The sequence below is a fragment of the Oncorhynchus clarkii genome, chromosome 2, assembly GCF_045791955.1.
Source record: "Oncorhynchus clarkii lewisi isolate Uvic-CL-2024 chromosome 2, UVic_Ocla_1.0, whole genome shotgun sequence".
Lineage (NCBI taxonomy): Eukaryota > Metazoa > Chordata > Actinopteri > Salmoniformes > Salmonidae > Oncorhynchus > Oncorhynchus clarkii.
This window is the reverse complement of record NC_092148.1, coordinates 10,816,222-10,840,214: the sequence shown is the minus strand read 5'-3', so window position 1 is coordinate 10,840,214 and position 23,993 is coordinate 10,816,222. Positions and strand designations below refer to the sequence as shown.

Genomic DNA, 23,993 nt, shown 5'->3' with positions numbered 1-23,993 from the left:
ACAGAAACCTAGAGTTAGAGCAAACAGAAATGTGTCAGCGTGAACAGAAACCCACCAGGAGCTCCTCCTGAACCATCATTTTAGAAGCTGCCCAGTGTCAGTGCCAGACTTCGTGGCTGCAGGGTGAATCTGGGGTAGACCTGCATATGAAAACAATGTACAGTACATCAGGACTGTATAGACTGTATACTATAGTTTTATGGTGTGTTGTGACAGTACATCAGGACTGTATAGACTGTATACTATAGTTTTATGGTGTGTTGTGACAGTACATCAGGACTGTATACAGACTGTATACTATCGTTTTATGGTGTGTTGTGACAGTACATCAGGACTGTATAGACTGTATACTATAGTTTTATGGTGTGTTGTGACAGTACATCAGGACTGTATAGACTGTATACTATAGTTTTATGGTGTGTTGTGACAGTACATCAGGACTGTATACAGACTGTATACTATAGTTTTATGGTGTGTTGTGACAGTACATCAGCACTGTATAGACTGTATAATTAAGCAATAAGGCCCGAGGGGGCGTGGTATATGGCCAATTTACCACGGCTAAGGGCTGTTCTTAGGCACGACGTATCGCAGAGTGCCTGGTCACAGCCCTTAGCTGTGGTATATTGGCCATATACCACAAACCCCCAAGGTGCCTTATTGCTATTATAAACTGGTCACCAACGTAATTAGAGCAGCAATAATACATGTTTTGTCATACCCGTGGTATACACAGCTGGCAGCCAATCAGCATTCAGGGCTCCAAACACCCAGTTTCTTATATAGTTTTATGTTGTGTTGTGTGCATTGCTCTCTGGGTTATGAATGGTTGTCTACCTGTAGCTGTTTGTGAGAGGAGGTCCGGACACTCCCACTGCTGTCCACTGCAGACAGGTGAAGACTGACCACTCCCACTGTCTGACCTGACACACGGTAACCTACGGAGACGCTGTCCAACGGCCCTGCAGGCCTACTCACACACACGTTTATGTACCAGGTTGACTAAATATTTCACACATCTCTATCCAGTGAAATGTTTCTTAGGAATGTGGACATAACAGGCAGAATGTACACACACACACGGGTACTCACTCCACAGTGAGGATGGGTGAGGAGGGGGTCAGTTTGAGGTGCATCAGAGGAAGGTAACGATGTAGGAACGGTTGCCTGTTAGAGTCTAGAACACACACACGAACCAGAGCACTGTGGTCCACCTCCACCTGACACACACACACACACACACACACACACATACACATACACATACACATACACATACACATACACATACACACACACACACACACACACACACACACACACACACACACACACACACACACACACACACATACCAAATGTCGTGTCTTATAATCCAACAGAATGAGAGGACACTCACAATGTCAACAGAGTCTATCTGGAAGTCAGAGAAGGAGATGGAGGTCACGGCGGGGTCAGCAGAGGTCAAACACAGGTCATTGGCCAGGGTGGAGGAGAGGCCGGGCCGCAGGGGAGACACCTAAGAGACATCACAAGCCTGATTTAGCAGCACTCTGTGGACCGTAGTCAGAACTCCTTGGCTATGGGCAGTGTATGTGTTTTAATGGTGTGTGAGTGAGTGTGTGTGTGTGTGTGTGTGTGTGTGTGTGTGTGTGTGTGTGTGTGTGTGTGTGTGTGTGTGTGTGTGTGTGTGTGTGTGTGTGTGTGTGTGTGTGTGTGTGTGTGTGTGTGTGTGTGTGTGTGTGTGTGTGGTGTGTGTGTGTGTGTGTGTGTGTGTGTGTGTGTGTGTGTGTGTGTTAAAAATGGTGAGTTTGTGTGTGTGTTAATGGTGAGTTTGTGTGTGTTGTCACCTGTACAACATTGCTGTTCTCCAGGTAAGTGATGTTGGCCAGCTCTCTGTCCTGAAGACGAACCAAGAAGTGTCCTGAACCCTAAACCAATGTCAGGTTCTCCTAGAGAGAGAGAGATATGAGAGAGACAGAGAGATGAGAGAGAGATATGATAGAGATACAGATATGATAGAAAGAGAGATGTGAGAGAGAGATGAGAGAGAGAGATATGAGAGAGAGAGAGAGAGATATGAGAGAGAGAGATATGAGAGAGAGAGATATGATAGAGATAGAGATATGAGAGAGATAGAGAAATGATAGAGATAGAGATATGAGAGAGAGAGATATATGAGAGAGATATGAGAGAGAGAGCGATATGAGAGAGATATGATAGAGAGAGAAAGATATGAGAGAGAGCGATATGAGAGAAAGCGATATGAGAGAGAGAGATACGAGAGAGAGATATGAGAGAGATATGAGAGAGAGCGAGATTTGAGAGAGAGATATGATAGAGATATAAGAGAGAGAGCGATATGAGAGAGAGCGATATGAGAGAGAGAGATATGAGAGAGAGATATATATAAGAGAGAGAGAGAGATATGAGAGAGAGCGATATGAGAGAGAGATATATGAGAGAGAGAGAGATATGAGAGAGTGAGCGATATGAGAGAGAGAGATATGAGAGAGAGAGAGATATGAGAGAGAGAGAAAAAAAAAGTGGAGACAAAGTGGAGACAAATTTGACCCCAATATCTACCGGGGTACAGCAAACTTGTTGTTTGTGTACATGGATTTTATAATGTCGTATGTTTTACCCCCAACACCACTTTCCATCCATTTGTATAGCAGACCCTCATGCCAAATTGAGTTGAAGGCTTTTTTGAAATCAACAAAGCATGAGAAGACTTTGCCTTTGTTTTGGTTTGTTTGGTTGTCAATTAGGGTGTGCAGGGTGAATACATGGTCTGTTGTACGGTAATTTGGTAAAAAGCCAATTTGACATTTTCATAGGACAACAATCTGGCCTTTATGGAAGAGTGGCAAGAAGAAAGCCATTTCTTAAAGATATCCATAAAAAGTGTTGTTTAAAGTTTGCCACAAGCCACCTGGGAGACACACCAAACATGTGGAAGAAGGTGCTCTGGTCAGATGAAACCAAAATGGAACTTTTTGGCAACAATGCAAAACGTTATGTTTGGCGTAAAAGCAACACAGCTCATCACCCTGAACACTCCATCCCCACTGTCAAACATGGTGGTGGCAGCATCATGGTTTGGGCCTGCTTTTCTTCAGCAGGGACAGGGAAGATGGTTAAAATTGATGGGAAGATGGATGGAGCCAAATACAGGACCATTCTGGAAGAAAACCTGATGGAGTCTGCAAAAGACCTGAGACTGGGACGGAGATTTGTCTTCCAACAAGACAATGATCCAAAACATAAAGCAAAATCTACAATGGAATGGTTCAAAAATAAACATATCCAGGTGTTAGAATGGCCAAGTCAAAGTCCAGACCTGAATCCAATCGAGAATCTGTGGAAAGAACTGAAAACTGCTGTTCACAAATGCTCTCCATCCAACCTCACTGAGCTCGATGTGCAAAACTGATAGAGACATACCCCAAGCGACTTACAGCTGTTATCGCAGCAAAAGGTGGCGCTACAAAGTATTAACTTAAGGGGGCTGAATAATTTTGCACGCCCAATTTTTCAGTTTTTGATTTGTTAAAAAAGTTTGAAATATCCAATAAATGTCGTTCCACTTCATGATTGTGTCCCACTTGTTGTTGATTCTTCACAAAAAAATACAGTTTTATATCTTTATGTTTGAAGCCTGAAATGTGGCAAAAGGTTGCAAAGTTCAAGGGGGCCGAATACTTTCGCAAGGCACTGTATAAGAGAGAGAGAGAGAGGTAGAGAGAGAGTTAAAGAGAGAGAGAGATAGAGAGACAGAGAGAGAGAGATAAGAGAGAGAGAGAGAGAGACAGAAAGAGGGAGACAGAGAGAGAGAGAGAGAGAGAGAGAGAAAAGAGAGAAAAGAGAGAGATAGTGGAAAGTCATGCATCAAATCTGATAGGAGGTTATTCACAGTGGCATTTGCAATGTGTCAGAGTAGTTATAAAGGGAGGGAGATAAGAGGAGACAGGATGACGTTACGGGGACGAGGTTTCCTATAATATGACTGGCCCAAACAAATTCCATTTACGTCCTAAAAGTAAACATAGACACAATGCAAACATGAACAGAGTGATGGGTAAAGTGTTGTTAGATAAGGAGAGATGCAGACGGAGAGTGAGAGAGATGCAGGTGGAGAGTGGGAGGGAGGGAGGCAGACGGAGAGTGAGAGAGATGCAGGTGGAGAGTGAGAGCGATGCAGGTGGAGAGTGGGAGGGAGGCAGGTGGAGAGTGAGAGAGATGCAGGTGGAGAGTGGGAGGGAGGCAGACGGAGAGTGAGACGCAGGTGGAGAGTGAGAGAGATGCAGGTGGAGAGTGGGAGGAAGGCAGGTGGAGAGTGGGAGGGTGGCAGGTGGAGAGTGAGAGAGATGCAGGTGGAGAGTGGGAGGGAGGCAGACGGAGAGTGGGAGGGATGCAAACTGAACGCGGGAGAGAGGCAGATGGAGCGTGGGAGAGGCGCAGACAGAGTGTGGGAGGGATGCAAACTGAGCGCGGGAGAGAGGCAGACGGAGCGCGGGAGAGGTGCAGACGGAGAGTGGGAGGGAGGCAGACAGAGTATTGGAGAGATGCAGACGGAGAGTGGGAGAGGGGCAGACGGAGCGTGGGAGAGGGGCAGATGGAGCGTGGGAGAGGGGCAGACAGAGTGTGGGAGAGGGGCAGACGGAGCGTGGGAAAGGGGCAGACGGAGCGTGGGAGAGGGGCAGACGGAGAGTGGGAGAGGGGCAGATGGAGCGTGGGAGAGGGGCAGACGGAGCGTGGGAGAGGGGCAGACGGAGCGTGGGAGAGGGGGAGAGGGGCAGATGGAGAGTGGGAGAGAGGCAGACGGAGAGTGGGAGAGGGGCAGACGGAGCGTGGGAGAGGGGCAGACGGAGCGTGGGAGAGGGGCAGACGGAGCGTGGGAGAGGGGCAGATGGAGAGTGGGAGAGAGGCAGACGGAGAGTGGGAGAGGGGCAGACGGAGCGTGGGAGAGGGGCAGACGGAGCGTGGGAGAGGGGCAGACGGAGCGTGGGAGAGGGGCAGATGGAGAGTGGGAGAGGGGCAGACGGCGCGTGGGAGAGGGGCAGACGGAGCGTGGGAGAGGGGCAGACGGAGCGTGGGAGAGGGGCAGACGGAGCGTGGGAGAGGGGCAGACGGAGCGTGGGAGAGGGGCAGATGGAGCGTGGGAGAGGGGCAGACGGAGCGTGGGAGAGAGGCAGACGGAGCGTGGGAGAGAGGCAGGCGGAGAGTGGGAGAGAGGCAGACGGAGCGTGGGAGAGGGGCAGACAGAGCGTGGGAGAGAGGCAGACGGAGAGTGGGAGAGGGGCAGACGGAGCGTGGGAGAGGGAGACACACCATATGCTAGAAGAGCGTTTTGGTCTGAGCTACTTGGTGAAACATCTGTTTGGGTCATTAAGATAAACAAAGAGAGGACTGAGTGCTGTGTGCGTGCATGTGTGTGTGTGTGTGTGTGTGTGTGCGTATGTGCTGGCTGATTAGTCATTCCCATCCCAACAGGAAGTAGAGACATTGCAGTAGAAGTGTGTTTATTAGTTTGCTCAGTGGAGAGAGGGCACAATATGGCTACTAGCCTGAGTGGTGGCCAGTCTCTTTTAGGTTTCAACAAAAATCCTCTTAAACCACAAGGATAAACAGAAAGGATATCGTACTCTAGTTCTATTTCAAATAAAATCAGTCACACATTCTCATCTACAATTTTCACAGGCAATTTGTGTGAAGGAGGCCCTGATTGCAGTCAACAGGTTTTCTTTGTGTGTGTGTGTGTGTGTGTGTGTGTGTGTGTGTGTGTGTGTGTGTGTGTATGCTCCTCTGTCCTTTTCCTTGGTGAAAAATCCCCCTTTCACACAAACGTTTTTGTGGAGACAGACACAGGAGTTGCTATGGAGACCACCATCACTTTTCTCAGGCACATTGCAAGTAATTGGAGTAAGAAGGAGGGAGGAAGGGAGAGAGGGAGCGAGGCATGTGTCTGAGGGAAACAGAGATAAACTAGGAGAGAGAGAGAGAGAGAGAGACAGAGAGAGAAAGAGAGAGAAAGAGAGACAGAGAGAGAGAGACAGAGAGAGAGAGAGAGAGAGTCAGAGAGAGAGAGAGGTGGGGAAAAGGGGAGGTAAAGAAACAATGAGCGATAGAGAAACACTCACCAGACTGGCAGGATAGTGGGGCTTAGGGCACGGGTGGGACAGGAGAGGAGGAGTAGGAGGGGAGGAGGGAGAGAGAGAGAGAACCCAGGGCGCTGCAGTCTACTCTCGCTCCGTTCTACTGAGGGATCCTGGTTCAGAGGACCTGGGGAGTTCCCACTGCTGTACACCAGCCACTGCACACACACAAAGACACACACAGTTGATTCAGAGAGGCAAATACTTACATTTAAATGGAATATTGTCTTGTATTTGTGTCTGAGAAATTGGTGTCAGCTTCAATAAGAATGTTTTACTGTCAGTCAATAAACTCTATAAAGTCCATGTATTGTCAATTAGCTAAAGACATCACACTAAAATACACAACTGTCCCTCCCTCCCTCCCTTCATCTGAAAACACACACCCCTGTCTCCCCCTCTGAAAACACACACTCCTGTCCCCCCTCTGAAAACACACACTCCTGTCCCCCCCTCTGAAAACACACACTCCTGTCTCCCCCTCTGAAAACACACACTCCTGTCCCCCCCTCTGAAAACACACACTCCTGTCCCCCCCTCTGAAAACACACACTCCTGTCTCCCCCTCTGAAAACACACACTCTTGTCCCCCCCTCTGAAAACACACACTCCTGTCTCCCCCTCTGAAAACACACACTCCTGTCCCCCCCTCTGAAAACACACACTCCTGTCTCCCCCTCTGAAAACACACACTCCTGTCTCCCCCTCTGAAAACACACACTCCTGTCTCCCCCTCTGAAACACACACCCCTGTCCCTCCCTCCCTTCCTCCATCTGAAAATACACACTCCTTTCTCCCCCTCTGAAACACACACTCCTTCCATTTATCTAAACCCCCCCTGTTCCCCCAGGGTGTGGCAGGTGACCCTGTAGGCATGCTGCTGGGATCTCCTGGGTTCTGATAGGTTGAGAGCCTCCACGCCTCTCCCCCTCAGCCTTGGGATCGCCATGGAAACATGCAGGGACCAGGGGCCAGGGCTGTGGCCCCCCCTCGAAGACGACTAGGCAAGACGCACCCAAAAACAAGACCACCTCTGAAACCAGGGTCTGGAGAGGGGGAAGAGAGGGATGAGCAGAGGGACAAGGAGTAACATTTATAGAGATGACAGACAGAGAGAAACCTGGTATACTGTATGAATAGAGATGTACATTTATAGAGATGACAGACAGAGAGAAACCTGGTATACTGTATGAATAGAGATGTACATTTATAGAGATGACAGACAGAGAGAAACCTGGTATACTGTATGAATAGAGATGTACATTTATAGAGATGACAGACAGAGAGAAACCTGGTATACTGTATGAATAGAGATGTACATTTATAGAGATGACAGACAGAGAGAAACCTGGTATACTGTATGAATAGAGATGTACATTTATAGAGATGACAGATAGAGAGAAACCTGGTATACTGTATGAATAGAGATGTACATTTATAGAGATGACAGACAGAGAGAAACCTGGTATACTGTATGAATAGAGATGTACATTTATAGAGATGACAGACAGAGAGAAACCTGGTATACTGTATGAATAGAGATGTACATTTATAGAGATGACAGATAGAGAGAAACCTGGTATACTGTATGAATAGAGATGTACATTTATAGAGATGACAGACAGAGAGAAACCTGGTATACTGTATGAATAGAGATGTACATTTATAGAGATGACAGACAGAGAGAAACCTGGTATACTGTATGAATAGAGATGTACATTTATAGAGATGACAGACAGAGAGAAACCTGGTATACTGTATGAATAGAGATGTACATTTATAGAGATGACAGACAGAGAGAAACCTGGTATACTGTATGAATAGAGATGTACAGTGCTTTCACTATTCACACCGTTTGAATTTTTCCACATTATTTTGTGTTACAAAGTGGGATTACAATTATTGAATTGTCAACGATCTACACAAAATATTCTGTAATGTCAAGGTGGAAGAAAAACCTATAATAGTTGGTAAAACAAAAATCTGAAAAATAAAAAACGACTTAAAGTATCAACTTCCTGAATCAATACATGTTAGAACAACCTTTGGCAGCTGTGAGTCTTTCTGGGTAAGTCTCTAAGAGCTTTGCACATCTGGATTGTACAACATTATTATTAAAAAAATTATTCAAGCTCTGCCAAGTTGGTTGTTGATCATTGCTAGACAGCCATTTTCAAGTCAATTTAAGTCAAAACTGTCAGGAACATTCAAGCAACTCCAGTGGCCTTGTTTAAGGTAATTGTCTTGCTGACTGTCTGTTGGAAAGCTGACAGAATCAGGTGTTCCTCCAATTGTGCCTGTGCTTAGCTCTATTCCATTCATTTGTATCATAAAAAACTCCATAGTCCTTGCCGATGACAAGCATACCCATAACATGATGCAGCCACCACCATGCTTGAAAATATGAAGAGTGGTGATGTGTTGTGTTGGATTTGCCCAAAACATAACGCTTCGTATTCAGGACATAAAGTTAATTTCTTTGCCACATTTTTTTGCAGTTATACTTTACTGCCTTATTGCAAACAGGATGCATGTTTTGGAATATTAAAAACAAACTGTACAGACTTCCTCACTGTCATTTAGGTTAGTATTTTGGAGTAACTACAATGTTGTTGGCCATCCTCAGTTTTCTCATATCACAGCCATTAAACTCTGTAACTGTTTTACAGTTACCATTGGCCTCATGGTGAAATCCCTGAGCGGTTTCCTTCCTCTTCGGCAACTGAGTCAGGAAGGACGCCTGTATCTTTGTAGTGACTGAGTTTATTGATACACCATCCCAAACCTAATTAACATCTTCACCATGCTCACAGGGATATTCAGGGTCTGCTTTTTTATTTTGACCAATTGGTGTGCTTCTTTGCAAGGCATTGGAAAACTTCTCTGGTCTTTGTGGTTGAATCTGTGCTTAAAATTCACTACTCGACTGAGGGACCTTACAGATAATTGTATATGTGGGGCAGGGGCGCAACTTTCACTGGGGAAAAAAATGAATTTTTGTCAACGCCAGTATTATCATTGGAATGTGATACAAAATGAGGCCTGGTGTGCTTTAAGACCATGCGGACACCACCGAGCCTTCGGAGAGGCTGTTTGGAGTGTTTATCCGACTGGATAGACAGTCGTTTAATAATAGAGGCTCAGCGATGTTAGGATTTTGAAAGTTGTGCAGTGTCCACCTGGCTTAAATGGTAGGCTACAAGCAACAGGCATGGTTGTAGTTGATGGGAAAGTGAGCCATATAACTGAATAATTAGAATAGAATGAATGCGCCTCACTGAGGTGAGATTGCTGTGCTGCATTGTGTTGACGAGAACATAAAAACCCTAATGTCAATAACAAGTAGGCCTAGAGAAGGTAAATGCTGCCACAATAGTGGCACCTACATAAGACAGGTAGCATTGTAAGCGCAACACATGAACCGGCAGTGTTGCATTGTAAGCGCACCACTCTTCTCTTCCCAGTCACTCAACCAACCTGGGGAAAATAAGTCAATTAAACCCCCCCAGTCTCTCTCTCTCTCAGTCTCAGTCTCTCTCAGTCTCTGTGTGTACCTTGAGGGGACTGTGGGGAGCCAGCGTTGCCATGGAAGTGATGGTGTAGTGTTCCATTTCCACAGTGATAGTGATGAGGGTGTGGCCTGGTCCCACTGCTTCCAGCTGGAGTCCTCTAAAGAACCCTGAGCCTGGACCCACAGAACCCACAGAACCCCCACACACACACACACACACACACACACACACACACACACACACACACACGCAGGGGAGCAAACATACAAAAATGTATTTGGATTGAAAACTAGTGAACTGCATTTTAGAGTTGGTAGCAGGAGTGGAGATTATTCCATTATACACCGTCTCTCAGTCAGACTGTCTCTCTGAGTCTCTCTCTCAGTCTGACTGTCTCTCTCAGTCTGACTGTCTCTCTCAGTCTGACTGTCTCTCTCAGTCTCTCTCTCAGTCTGACTGTCTCTCTGAGTCTCTCTCTCAGCCTGACTGTCTCTCTGAGTCTCTCTCTCAGTCTGACTGTCTCTCTCAGTCTGACTGTCTCTCTCAGTCTGACTGTCTCTCTCAGTCTGACTGTCTCTCTCAGTCGGACTGTCTCTCTCAGTCTGACTGTCTCTCTGAGTCTCTCTCTCAGTCTGACTGTCTCTCTCAGTCTCTCTCTCAGTCTGACTGTCTCTCTGAGTCTCTCTCTCAGTCTGACTGTCTCTCTCAGTCTGACTGTCTATCTGAGTCTCTCTCTCAGTCTGACTGTCTCTCTCAGTTGGACTGTCTCTCTCAGTCTGACTGTCTCTCTGAGTCTCTCTCTCAGTCGGACTGTCTCAGTCTTACTGTCTCTCTGAGTCTGACTCTCTCAGTCTTACTGTCTCTCTGAGTCTGACTCTCTCAGTTGGACTGTCTCTCTCAGTCTGACTGTCTCTCTGAGTCTGACTCTCTCAGTCGGACTGTCTCAGTCTTACTGTCTCTCTCAGTCGGACTGTCTCAGTCTTACTGTCTCTCTGAGTCTGACTCTCTCAGTCGGACTGTCTCTCTCAGTCTGACTGTCTCTCTGAGTCTGACTCTCTCAGTCGGACTGTCTCTCTCAGTCTGACTCTCTCAGTCTGACTGTCTCTCTGAGTCTCTCTCTCAGTCTGACTGTCTCTCTCAGTCTCTCTCTCAGTCTGACTGTCTCTCTGAGTCTCTCTCTCAGTCTGACTGTCTCTCTCAGTCTGACTGTCTATCTGAGTCTCTCTCTCAGTCTGACTGTCTCTCTCAGTTGGACTGTCTCTCTCAGTCTGACTGTCTCTCTGAGTCTCTCTCTCAGTCGGACTGTCTCAGTCTTACTGTCTCTCTGAGTCTGACTCTCTCAGTCTTACTGTCTCTCTGAGTCTGACTCTCTCAGTTGGACTGTCTCTCTCAGTCTGACTGTCTCTCTGAGTCTGACTCTCTCAGTCGGACTGTCTCAGTCTTACTGTCTCTCTCAGTCGGACTGTCTCAGTCTTACTGTCTCTCTGAGTCTGACTCTCTCAGTCGGACTGTCTCTCTCAGTCTGACTGTCTCTCTGAGTCTGACTCTCTCAGTCGGACTGTCTCTCTCAGTCTGACTCTCTCAGTCTGACTGTCTCTCTGAGTCTGACTCTCTCAGTCTGAATGTCTCTGAGTCTGACTCTCTCAGTCGGACTGTCTCTCTCAGTCTCTCTCTGAGTCTGACTCTCTCAGTCTGACTGTCTCTCTGAGTCTGTCTCTCAGTCTGACTGTCTCTCTGAGTCTGACTCTCTCAGTCGGACTGTCTCTCTCAGTCTCTCTCTGAGTCTGACTCTCTCAGTCTGACTGTCTCTCTGAGTCTGTCTCTCAGTCTGACTGTCTCTCTGAGTCTGACTCTCTCAGTCGGACTGTGTGTGTGTGTGTGTCACCTGTCCAGTAGCGGTGTGTAGAGGGTTGCGTGCGTCTGATGCCTGGATATCCACTTGGCCCCTTCTCTTTAACGCCATGACTTCCCCTTTTACTATCACCACGGCAACATCACTGTCACTCACCGACCAGCTCACAGCACCACTGCCACCCTCTACCTGGACACACACATAAAGACCATGTAATGAGTACAGATAAACACACACTTAAACATATACAGTAGTCAAACACACGTCTCTCTTTCTGTCACTCTCTCACACACACACACCTGCAAGTGGTGCTGATAGAGCTGTCCCTCAGGTTGCCAGGGAAACACAAGGAGGCGGGGCTGCAGGGTGAGGGGCTCGCAGATCTCAACTTCTTGCTCTGCCCTGATTGGTGGTATCAGGGGCAACGCTCGGCCATCCTGGAGAGAGAGACAACCATGGAAATGATATTGTCATCACCCATGCCAAGGTGCCATGACGTTTGACAGAGGTGTGTGTGTGTACCTCAGTGAGCACAGTGAACAGTGCAGCTCGTATAGTAGTGTGCCCAGCCCCTCGTGTTTCCAGTACATGGTAGGAACTGTTAGAGGAAGTCTCCAGGACATAGAACAGCCAATCAGAGAAGTCCACGGTCATCACCACATTCTACCAGAGGGAGAGAGGGGTTAAAGAGGAGGGGGAGAGAGGGGTTAGAGAGGAGGGGGAGAGAGAGAGGGGTTAGAGAGGAGGGGGAGAGAGAGAGGGGTTAGAGATGAGGGGTTAGAGAGGAGGGGGAGAGAGAGGTTAGAGAGGAGGGGGAGAGAGAGGGGTTAGAGAGGAGGGGGAGAGAGGGTTTAGAGAGGAGGGGGAGAGAGGGTTTAGAGAGGAGGGGTTAGAGAGGGGTTAGATAGGAGGGGGAGAGAGGGGAGAGAGAGGAGGGGGAGAGAGGGGTTAGAGAGGAGGGGAGAGAGAGGGGTTAGAGAGGAGGGGGAGAGAGAGAGGGGTTAGAGAGGAGGGGTTAGAGAGGAGGGGGAGAGAGGGTTTAGAGAGGAGGGGGAAAGAGGGTTTAGAGAGGAGGGGTTAGAGAAGGGTTAGATAGGAGGGGGAGAGAGGGGAGAGAGAGGAGTTGGAGAGAGGGGTTAGAGAGGAGGGGAGAGAAAGGGGTTAGAGAGGAGGGGGAGAAAGGGGTTAGAAAGGAGGGTTAGAGGGGAGGGGGAGAGAGGAGTTAGAGAGGAGGGGGAGAGAGAGAGGGGTTAGAGAGGAGGGAGAGAGAGAGAAGGGTTAGAGAGGAGGGGAGAGAGAGGGGTTAGAAAGGAGGGGGAGAGAGGGGTTAGAGAGGAGGGGGAGAGAGGGGTTAGAAAGGAGGGTTAGAGAGGAGGGGGAGAGAGGAGTTAGAGAGGAGGGGGAGAGAGAGGGGTTAGAGAGGTGAGAGAGAGAGAAGGGTTAGAGAGGAGGGGAGAGAAAGGGGTTAGAGAGGAGGGGGAGAGAGAGGGGTTAGAGAGGAGGGGGAGAGAGAGAGGGGCTAGAGAGGAGGGGGCGAGAGAGAGAGGGGTTAGAGAGGAGGGGGAGAGAGAGGGGTTAGAGAGGAGGGGAGAGGGGTTAGAGAGGAGGGGGAGAGAGAGGGGTTAGAGAGGAGTGGGAAAGCGGGGTTAGAGAGGAGGGGGAGAGATGGGTTAGAGAGGAGGGGAGAGAGAGGGGTTAGAGAGGAGGGGGAGAGAGGGGTTAGAGAGGAGGGGGAGAGAGGGGTTAGAGAGGAGGGGAGAGAGAGGGGTTAGAGAGGAGGGGGAGAGAGGGGTTAGAGAGGAGGGGAGAGAGAGGGGTTAGAGAGGAGGGGGAGAGAGAGGGGTTAGAGAGGAGGGGGAGAGAGAGGGGTTAGAGAGGAGGGGGAGAGAGAGGGGTTAGAGAGGAGGGGGAGAGAGGGGTTAGAGAGGAGGGGGAGAGAGGGGTTAGAGAGGAGGGAGAGAGAGGGGTTAGAGAGGAGGGGGAGAGAGGGGTTAGAGAGGAGGGGAGAGAGGGGTTAGAGAGGAGGGGGAGAGAGGGTTAGAGAGGAGGGGGAGAGAGAGGGGTTAGAGAGGAGGGGGAGAGAGAGAGGGGTTAGAGAGGAGGGGGAGAGAGAGGGGTTAGAGAGGAGGGGGAGAGAGAGGGGTTAGAGAGGAGGGGGAGAGAGAGGGGTTAGAGAGGAGGGGGAGAGAGGGGTTAGAGAGGAGGGGGAGAGAGGGGTTAGAGAGGAGGGGGAGAGAGAGGTGTTCAGTTAAGCCTCCTGTCCCTGACATAGAGTAGGCTTTAGACGTCTAGTGTAAGGGAGGGTAACTCTTATAGTTGTCATGGAAACGTTACCATTGCCAGGTGTGCTGTGTGACCCTCCAGGCCGTGAACTCGTACAGTCACCTGGTACTGACGACCACTCTCCAACACCCACCTGTCCTCCTCCTCCACACCTAGCGCTACACACACACACAGACACACGCAGACACACGCAGACACACACAGTCATGGCTTGCCATAGTACGACAACAGACATGTTGATAGCTGGGCTCACTCACTCAGGTAATTTGGCTCCACCACAAACACAGAACAGCGAGGCAGGTGGGAAGCAGAGTTTTCTGGTAGGCCTGGGTACAGGGAATGCTGAGGAAAACCACACCTGTAGGACTACACTACCCACAACCCCAGAAACCACACCTTACAGGACGACATCAATGCTAAACTACAGGAATAACTTGTGTGTGACGGACAGCGTGGTGCGGCCTAGCCCTCGGGCGGTGACGGTCCCTGTGTCCTGGTCCACAGTGATGACATCATCATCGTTATTTGGGTCTCTCTCTACAGACAACTCATACTCTCCCTCACCCAGCAGCACATCTATAGGAGACAGAGAAGAGAACACTGAGGTGCATCATCGGCTGCTCTACAGCTCTAATAAGTACAAAGAAGACTGAGCACTTGATGTTTTCTGTCTCCAATATATTTGTCTGAGCATTGATGTTCCTTCATTCTTCTTCCTCTGGATCTTAGAAAAACACAAAGGGACCCTAACTAGACCCATAAAGCTCCCTAAAGGCTCTGTAAAGACCTGACAGACTACACTACTGTCTACATTAGGGACACACATAAAGGCTCTGTAAAGATCTGACAGACTACACTACTGTCTACATTAGGGACACACATAAAGGCTCTGTAAAGATCTGACAGACTACACTACTTTCTACATTAGGGACTCACCTAAAGGCTCTGTAAAGATCTGACAGACTACACTACTGTCTACATTAGGGACTCACCTAAAGGCTCTGTAAAGACCTGACAGACTACACTACTGTCTACATTAGGGACACACCTAAAGGCTCTGTAAAGATCTGACAGACTACACTACTGTCTACATTAGGGACACACCTAAAGGCTCTGTAAAGATCTGACAGACTACACTACTGTCTACATTAGGGACACACCTAAAGGCTCTGTAAAGACCTGACAGACTACACTACTGTCTACATTAGGTACACACCTAAAGGCTCTGTAAAGACCTGACAGACTACACTACTGTCTACATTAGGTACACACCTAAAGGCTCTGTAAAGACCTGACAGACTACACTACTGTCTACATTAGGGACACACCTAAAGGCTCTGTAAAGATCTGACAGACTACACTACTGTCTACATTAGGGACACACCTAAAGGCTCTGTAAAGACCTGACAGACTACACTACTGTCTATATTAGGGACTCACGTAAAGGCTCTGTAAAGACCTGACAAACTACACTACTGTCTACATTAGGGACACACCTAAAGGCTCTGTAAAGATCTGACAGACTACACTACTGTCTACATTAGGGACACACCTAAAGGCTCTGTAAAGATCTGACAGACTACACTACTGTCTACATTAGGGACACACATAAAGGCTCTGTAAAGACCTGACAGACTACACTACTGTCTACATTAGATCTGACAGACTACACTACTGTCTACATTAGGGACTCACCTAAAGGCTCTGTAAAGATCTGACAGACTACACTACTGTCTACATTAGGGACTCACCTAAAGGCTCTGTAAAGACCTGACAGACTACACTACTGTCTATATTAGGGACTCACACGTTTCTGTGTCATGCACGCTTTTCCAGACTCTGAAGGAGAGGGTGGAGCCTAGCAGCAGGTAGGCATTATGGGAGGGGCTAAGGTAGAGTCTGTCTGTCACGGTCAGGCTCACAGAGGCCGGTTCTACCCACTAAGTAACACACAGGGGACAGGTAAAAACCAGCACAAACTATTCTTACACAAACTAATCCATCGATCTTCATCCATAATCTATTGCCCCATCCAATCATCCATCATTCCAGGTGCTTCCATAAATGTATTTATCCATCGGAAGCCCATGCCTCAATCCCTTCATCCATCCCTCCATCCTCCTTAACTTGTAGTCTGGGTGCGAGAGGGAGGCCCTGACCCGTACCACCCCACTACGGACCCCCTCCAGCAACACACTGTCCCCTTTCTGACCTGCTTCCTCCAGGGACAGGATGTGATGGGGCGGGGAGTAGCCCGCCTCTGAGAAACGCACAAACCTACACAACATACAGTATATATAGTGCATTCAGAAAGTATTCAGACCCCTTGACTTTTTCCACATTTTGTTACGTGACAGCCCTATTCTAAAATTGATTAAATTAGTTTTTTCCCCTCATCAATCTACACACAATACTCCATAATGACAGAGCAAAAACAGGTTTTTAGAATTTTTATTACAAATAAAAAACTGAAATATCACTGAAGTATTCAGACCCTTTTCTCAGTACTTTGTTAAAGCACCTTTGGTAGCGATTACAGCCTTGAGTCTTCTTGGGTATGACGCTACAAGCTTGTCACACCTGTATTTGGGGAGTTTCTCCCATTCTTCTCTGCAGATCCTCTCAAGCTCTGTCAGGTTGGATGGGGAATGTCGCTGCATAGCTATTTTCAGGTCTCTTCAGAGATGTTCGATTGGGTTCAAGTCTGGGCTCTGGCTGGCCCACTCAAAGACATTAAAAGACTCGTAAGCCACTCGTAAGTACATTGTCTTGGCTGTGTGCTTAGAGTCGTCCTGTTGGAAGGTGAACCTTCGCCCCAGTCTGAGGTCTTGAGCAGGTTTTCATCAAGTTCTTGCTGTACTTTGCTCCATTCATCTGTCCCACGATCTTGACTAGTCTCCCAGTCCTTACCACTGAAAAACATCCCCACAGCATGATGTTGCCACCACCATGCTTCACCATAGGGATGGTGCCAGGTTTCCTCCAGACGTGACACTTGGCATTCAGGCCAAACAGTTCAATCTTGGTTTCATCAGACCAAAGAATCTGGTTTCTCATGGTCTGAGAGTCTTTAGGTGCCTTTTGGCAAATTCCAAGTGGGCTGTCATGTTCCTTTTACTGAAGAGTGGCTTCCATCTGGCTGCTCCACCATTAATTCCTGATTGGCGTAGTGCTGCAGAGATTGTTGTCCTTCTGGAAGGTTCTCCCATCTCCACAGAGGAACAATTGCTGTGTGGCCGGGCGGCCAGCTTTAGGAAGTCTTGGTGGCTCCAAACTTCTTCCATTTAAGAATGATGGAGGCCACTGTATTCTTGGGGATATTCAATGCTATATACATTTTTTGGTACCCTTCCCCAGATCTGTGCCTCGACACAATCCTGTCTTGGCGCTCTACGGACAATTCCTTTGACCTCATGGCTTGGTTTTTGCTCTGACATGCACTGTCAACTGTGAGACCTTATATAGACAGGTGTGTGCCTTTCCAAATCATGTCCAATTAATTCAATTTACCACAGGTGGACTCCAATCAAGTTGTTGAAACATCTCAAGGATGATCAATGGTTTATTTTGTGTTTTCTTTATTATTTTGGTCAGGCCAGGGTGTGACATGGGTTTATTTATGTGGTGTGTTTTGTCTTGGGGTTTTCGTATGTATTGGGATTGTGGTTTAGGGGGGTTCTCTAGCAAAGTCTATGGCTGTCTGAATTGGTTCTCAATCAGAGGCAGGTGATTTTCGTTGTCTCTGATTGGGAACCATATTTAGGCAGCCATATTCTTTGAGTGTTTCGTGGGTGATTGTTCCCGTCTCTGTGTTTGTTGTCACCAGATAGGCTGTATAGGTTTTCACGGTCTGTTTGTTGTTTTTGTATTGTTCGTTTTTCTTCATTATTAAACATGTATGAAAATTACCACGCTGCATTTTGGTCCGACTCTCCTTCACCTAAAGAAAACCGTAACAGTGTGAATGCTTATGTAAATAAGGTATTTATTTATTACATTTTTATTCTGAAAACCTTCTCTGCTGTCAACGTGAAGTTGACATGATTATGATTTGATCTGGGCAAAAGTAACTTGGGAACATTCAGCCTTGTCGACTGACTCAAAGCAATAATAGTTACACTAAAAATCAATAATTTACATAATACTTCAGAGTTTAAAACGGCCATTATTGTGAATACATGTTGAGGTCTCAACAATTGCGATCAAAACACTTCAACTGACGTTAGAGCGGTTTCATTTTTTAAGCAACGTCGCATTGTTTACGTTGGACTGTTAACGCTAGCTAACGTTAACTAGCTAAACTTAGAGGTTTCAATAGCCATTGCTAGCTAACAAGTAATAAAAAACTATATATGTTCATCAGTGACTTGTCATTTCTAAATAAACGAATTAATGAGACAAAAACAGCAACTAAAAAGCCATTAACCAAACAATATTGCAAAATGTTGGTAGACAGCAACGCGTCACTATCATTGTTGATTTTTGATCTGAGCTGCCAAAAACAAAGCAGCGCGTTCATGACGAGCTAGTGACAGAACAGGGACGTCATGTGCTTACAGTCTTGAACATTCCACAACCAACTCCACTCTTCTTATGTGTCCAGTCGTCCGGGTTAGGGAGGGCTTGGCAAGTGATATCCTTGTCTCATTGCGCACTAGCGACTCCTGTGGTGGGCCGGGCACAGTGCACGCTGACCAGGTCGCTAGGGGTACGGTGTTTCCTCCGACACATTGGTGCGGCTGGCTTCCGGGTTGGATGCGCGCTGTGTTAAGAAGCAGTGCGGCTTGGTTGGGTTGTGTTTCGGAGGACGCATGGCTCCCGAGCTTCGTCTCTTCCGAGCCCGGAGTTGTAGCGATGAGACAAGATAATAACTACTAACAATTGGATACCACGAAATTGGGGAGAAAAAGGGGGATTTTTTTTTTTTATAAAAAAAAACTCTACTCTTCTTGGGGTCCAAAATTATTATTTGGACATACAGGCTACATTTGTTTTATCTAACATTAAATTATAAAACTTGTTACATTGATATACAATACATTTTGTATCTCCAAGGAACAAATAGAATTTCGCACCATAACACGTCTTCAAACACTCCTTATGCAGCTGCAACTAGATTATTTAAAGAGCCAATCTGCGATTAAAACAATAACAAAGCAGATGACCCGCCTCTGTTTTGGTAAAAAGCTGAGGGATGGGCCTGAAGAAATGTAACCACTCTCAAATTCATAGACAGAGCTTTGGATGCAAGCAGTAATCATCCATAATATCAACATTATCGTTTTAACCATGTTTTGAGGCTATATACAGTGTTTGTTTACATTTACAATGTTCACAAACATTTTAGTCAAACAAGTTTATATTTTGGGTTCAGGTATTCTAACATAGGAAAAGGACAGTAGTCAGTTGTACAACTGAATGTATACAACTGAAATGTGTCTTCCGCATTTAACCCAACCCCTGAACCAGAGAGGTGCGGAGGGCTGCCTTAATGGACATCCACGTCTTCGGCGCCCGGGGAACAGTGGGTTAACTGCCTTGCTCAGGGGCAGAACGACAGGTGGGGATTTGATCAAGCAACCTTTCGGAACAGGACAGGTGGGGATTTGATCAAGCAACCTTTCGGAACAGGACAGGTGTCTACAGGCAGAGTAGTTTTTATACTGCAGGTAAACTGTAACGATTCCAAAGAAGAAAGAACAGACAAGCCAAAATTCACCCAATAACTCAGTGATGTTATATAGATATATACTTTATTAATTATCTCTGATAAAATAAAATTACAAAATCATTTCACCCTCAAACGCACCTCCCTTGTCCATTATTTATTATTATTAAAGTTTATTATTAATACATTTATCATAATTGTCAGGACGAATGAGAAGAATACTATAGTATAATAATAGTAGATATTAGCTATAACCGTTAAATCGTAATGGTAGAAAAGACTGAGCAATACAAAGCTATGTAGATTTCAGTAACAGTATACTTACTGTACAATACAATATTCCAAGCGGGTGTAATTCAGTATTCCGGCCACAGAATGTCACTATAAGACAGTTTTCAAATTGGTCTCCGTAGAAAGGGCTTACAGAAGAAAAATAATATCTTATTCCATCACTTCATAATAATTATTCTCTCAGATATATAGTCTCTCCCTCTATAGGGTTAAGTTTAGTAAGCAACCGTTTCTCTCTTGCCATGGCCTGTATCCTTTGTCTGGTTAATATTCCTTCATTCCCTGTCTATGGCAGTCCATCGAGCACAGTGAAAAGTGCCGTCCACAAAGCACTAGTACTAGTCCAAATCCAATGTTCCTTGAAAAAACATTGTCAGGAAATCTGAAACTCCTCTTCCCATCTCCCCAGTGACATCCTCTTCTGCCTCTCTTTTGTAGTCCATTTGAGAGAGAGCACTTTGGTAGATTGTGTGTGTGTGTCTGCATGTGGATGTGGTTCAGCGTGTATGTGTGTGGGTTTAGGCATATCCGTGCCCCTGTGCAAATGGTGTGCTTGTGGTTTGAAATGTACAGCATACATTCATTAAAACAGAGTTTTGGGGACATGTGTGCATAAGGAAATATGGCAGTAGTGTTTCCTTGGACCGTGTCTATGCTCTGTGTCAAGTAATAAATGCCTGGCAGTATGTTCTTTTCAGTTGGACTTAGTGCATTGTGTGCTTGGCAGTAATAGGCTATAGTATAGGCTGTACTATAGTGTTTTATAGTCTACTATAGTATGCTGCGCGATATTGTGTGCTATTTTGTGTGTGTGTGTGTTTGCTGTGTATTTTGTTGTGGTGTGTTTATGTTGCCATGGTGTGTGTGTATGTGTGTGTTAAAAGGTAGGCATACTACATGGAGAGTGTGTGTTGTGTGTGTGTGTGTGTGTGTGTGTGTGTGTGTGTGTGTGTGTGTGTGTGTGTGTGTGTGTGTGTGTATGGTGTTTAGTATGCATTATGGTCGTTGATTAAATGGTTAGTTAAAGGGATGCTCGTTACCACACAAGTAGCAGTTAGATAGAAAATAGATCAAAATGACAAAAAGTCATAGTCAATAATTCCTGATGGAGGGATGGGAGGGAAGAGGGCGAGAGATGGAGGGAGAGAAAGAGATGAAGAGAAAGAGGGATAGAGAGGGACAAATGGAAAAAGAGAGGAAGACATTTTCCTGTCATTAGATTGGAGTCCATTAAAGACCTCTGTAATTAGTCTTGGTTATCTGTTTCCCCCTTCCTCCCCCTTTCCCCCCTCTCCGTTTCCATCTCCTTCTCTCTCTCCCAACCTCCCTCCACTTCCTTGGCTCTCCTATCCCTTACCTTGTCTACCTCCCATCCCTCCCTCTCACAGCCTCTTATCTGTGATCCTTTCCCTCGCCCTCCCCCATTTCTCCCACTCCTCTATTTTCCTCCCCTATCCCACCCCTCCTCTCTACTCCTTTCCTTAGCATCTGGATGAGCTAGTGTTGGGCTTCTGGCTGCCCTCCCTTACCCCCCCTCCCTCCTCCTCTCTGCAGCATCTGAAGTTGCAAGGATTAGGGCTGACCTCCTCATCCCGTATTCCTACTGGCCCATCTATCTCCTCCTCTACCCTCACCTCTTCTTTCCACTTCCCATCCTCTCCTCCTCCTCTCTTCAACAACTGGAGGTGCTAGTATTGGGACTAGTGCTACCCTCTATGGTTCCTTCTGGGGGCTGCTGTGGCTCTGGGGCCAGGGTTGGGCTTGGGGTCAGGGCATGGGCAGGGGCCAGCTGAGCAACAGGGACCAGGGCTGTCCCTCCTCCACCTGCAACTCCCCCTCCCCATCCTCCTCCTCTGTAGTCCCTCTCTCGGAGCAGGTGGAGCAAGGTGGTGTGCTGGGCAGACAGCGTGGCAGACAGGTGGGCAGGCAGGGCACTGAAGCCGGCGGTCAGCTGTTCCACCCGTGTTTCCAGAGACAGCATCTGCCGCTCCAGGTCCTCACTGCGATCGTTCAGCTCCGACATCAGCTCGTACATCACACTTTGCATCTGTACGCACGCACGCACGCGCGCAAGCACACACACACACACACACACACACACACACACACACACACGAAGAGAGGAAGATCATTTAGCAATGACATCAGCAGGGTTGGGGTCAATTTGAATTAAAGTCACTCAATTCAGGAAGTGATTTGATTTTTTTTTTCAGTTTACTTCTTGAATTGAATTGACTGATTTCTATTAGAATTAACCCAATCACTGGCGAGATATGGAGGATTGAGTAAGAGAACCATGAAAAAGGGAATGAGAAAGAGAGAAGAGAAGAGGAGTGAGTGTGAGGAAGGGAACCCTCTGTGTGGGCGTTATCATCTGGTAAAGGCTGAATAAGAAAGGAGAGAGAGAGAGTTCAGGGCTGAATAAGAAAGGAGAGAGCGAGAGAGAGAGAGTTAAGGGCTGAATAAGAAAGGAGAGAGAGAGAGAGAGTTAAGGGCTGAATAAGAAAGGAGAGAGAGAGAGAGTTAAGGGCTGAATAAGAAAGGAGAGAGAGAGAGAGAGAGAGGGAGAGAGAGAGAGAGAGAGGGTTAAGGGCTGATAAGAAAGGAGAGAGAGAGAGTTAAGGGCTGAATAAGAAAGGAGAGAGAGTTAAGGGCTGAATAAGAAAGGAGAGAGAGAGAGAGAGTCAAGGCTGAATAAGAAAGGAGAGAGAGAGAGAGTTAAGGGCTGAATAAGAAAGGAGAGAGAGAGTTAAGGGCTGATAAGAAAGGAGAGAGAGAGAGAGAGTTAAGGGCTGAATAAGAAAGGAGAGAGAGAGAGAGAGAGTTAAGGGCTGAATAAGAAAGGAGAGAGAGATAGAGTTAAGGGCTGAATAAGAAAGGAGAGAGAATAGGTAGACAGAACATCCCTCCATCGGCCATCAGAGCATCGTAACCATGGTAAAGAGTGGCCGATTGAAAATATTTGTGGCAGAAGGCACTGATCCATAGAGACACACACACACCACCTACACACCGAACCACCCTCTCTCTTTCTTTCTCTTTTTCTTTCTCTCATGCATTCACACCCACACATTAACAGAAATACACCCCCTCCCTCTCTCCTCTTTTCTCTCGTTTTCTCTCTCTGTCATCCCATTTTTAACACTTGTTCCGGTTGCTAGGAGACGCAAAGCCACAGAAACAGATGGGTCAGAGTGGAAACAGCGGAATGCTGAGATATATTTGGGGGGCAAAGTTATGTGTGTCAGAGGGTATTGCATGTGGTGTGTTTGTGTGTGTGTTTGTATGTTTGTGTGAGTGTGTGTGTGTTTGTGTGCTTCTTAAATACCAGCCCCTCGTATCATGCTTGGACAGCTTTGGATATAGGTGCAAGTTAGTAGCACTGATATTTGGCAGTATCTGCCACGTACATAGACTAACAGTACATGGCCTTCAGATTGCTGGCCTGAGTACAGTAAGACAGTAAGTAACTAGCGAGCTACTGCTCCGTTTCAACTGTTATGGGCAGCCTAGCTGTTTGGAGGAGGTGCTTTCTGTATCCGGAAGTGTCCATGTACACAAAGACACCAGTCAGTGGCAGAGTTAAACAATATCCTGTATGATTACAGATTTCAGCATTTGACATTGCTCTACGTGTGTGTGATGTGTGTGTGTGTGTGTGTGTGTGTGTATGTGTGTGTGTGTGTGTGTGTGTGTGTCACCTTTGAGAGGTCCACCAGAGTGTTGGCCTGATCACTCAGTTTCCTCTGCTCCATCTTCACACTACGCAGTCTGCAAAGAAACACACACATACACTGTGTCACACACTTACACACTGTGACACACACACATCGATGATGCATCCACAAAAGAGTTAAGCCAGAAAACTGCTAGGTCACAGCCAGGTAACAGTTATTAGCCCAGCTAGGTTAGCAGCAGGAGTATAGCATCAGATTCTAGAATTAGACAGCATAGACCAGACCAGAAAGTACATACAGTAGAAGCCAACTGGTCCAACAGCTTCAGTTAGCACCATTCACTGGACATGAGTTCCATTTGGCTTCCAGAGCAGGTATAAACCCATCATTGTCTAATCTATTTTCACGTCAGACTAGACAGGTGTCAGACTAGCTAGCCAACCTCTACAACTAATTAACACAGGTTAACCACTATTTGCATGATCAATGGCGTTTTTCATTCATCATGGATGAGCTAGCTAGAAATAGTTAAAGACATCTATCAGGATGTT

General features: G+C 46.8%; 1 protein-coding gene and 2 pseudogenes across 1 annotated transcript in view; 1 reads left to right on the top strand and 2 right to left on the bottom strand.

Moving 5' to 3' along the window:
- The window catches only part of LOC139421213 (uncharacterized), a 1,124,809-nt gene that overhangs the window by 735,515 nt on the left and 365,301 nt on the right, over positions 1-23,993 (top strand). The window lies entirely within an intron of this gene.
- On the bottom strand, positions 81-16,094 carry LOC139419100 (nuclear pore membrane glycoprotein 210-like; annotated as a pseudogene).
- The window catches only part of LOC139379339 (small conductance calcium-activated potassium channel protein 2-like), a 175,202-nt pseudogene continuing 172,546 nt past the window's right edge, over positions 21,338-23,993 (bottom strand).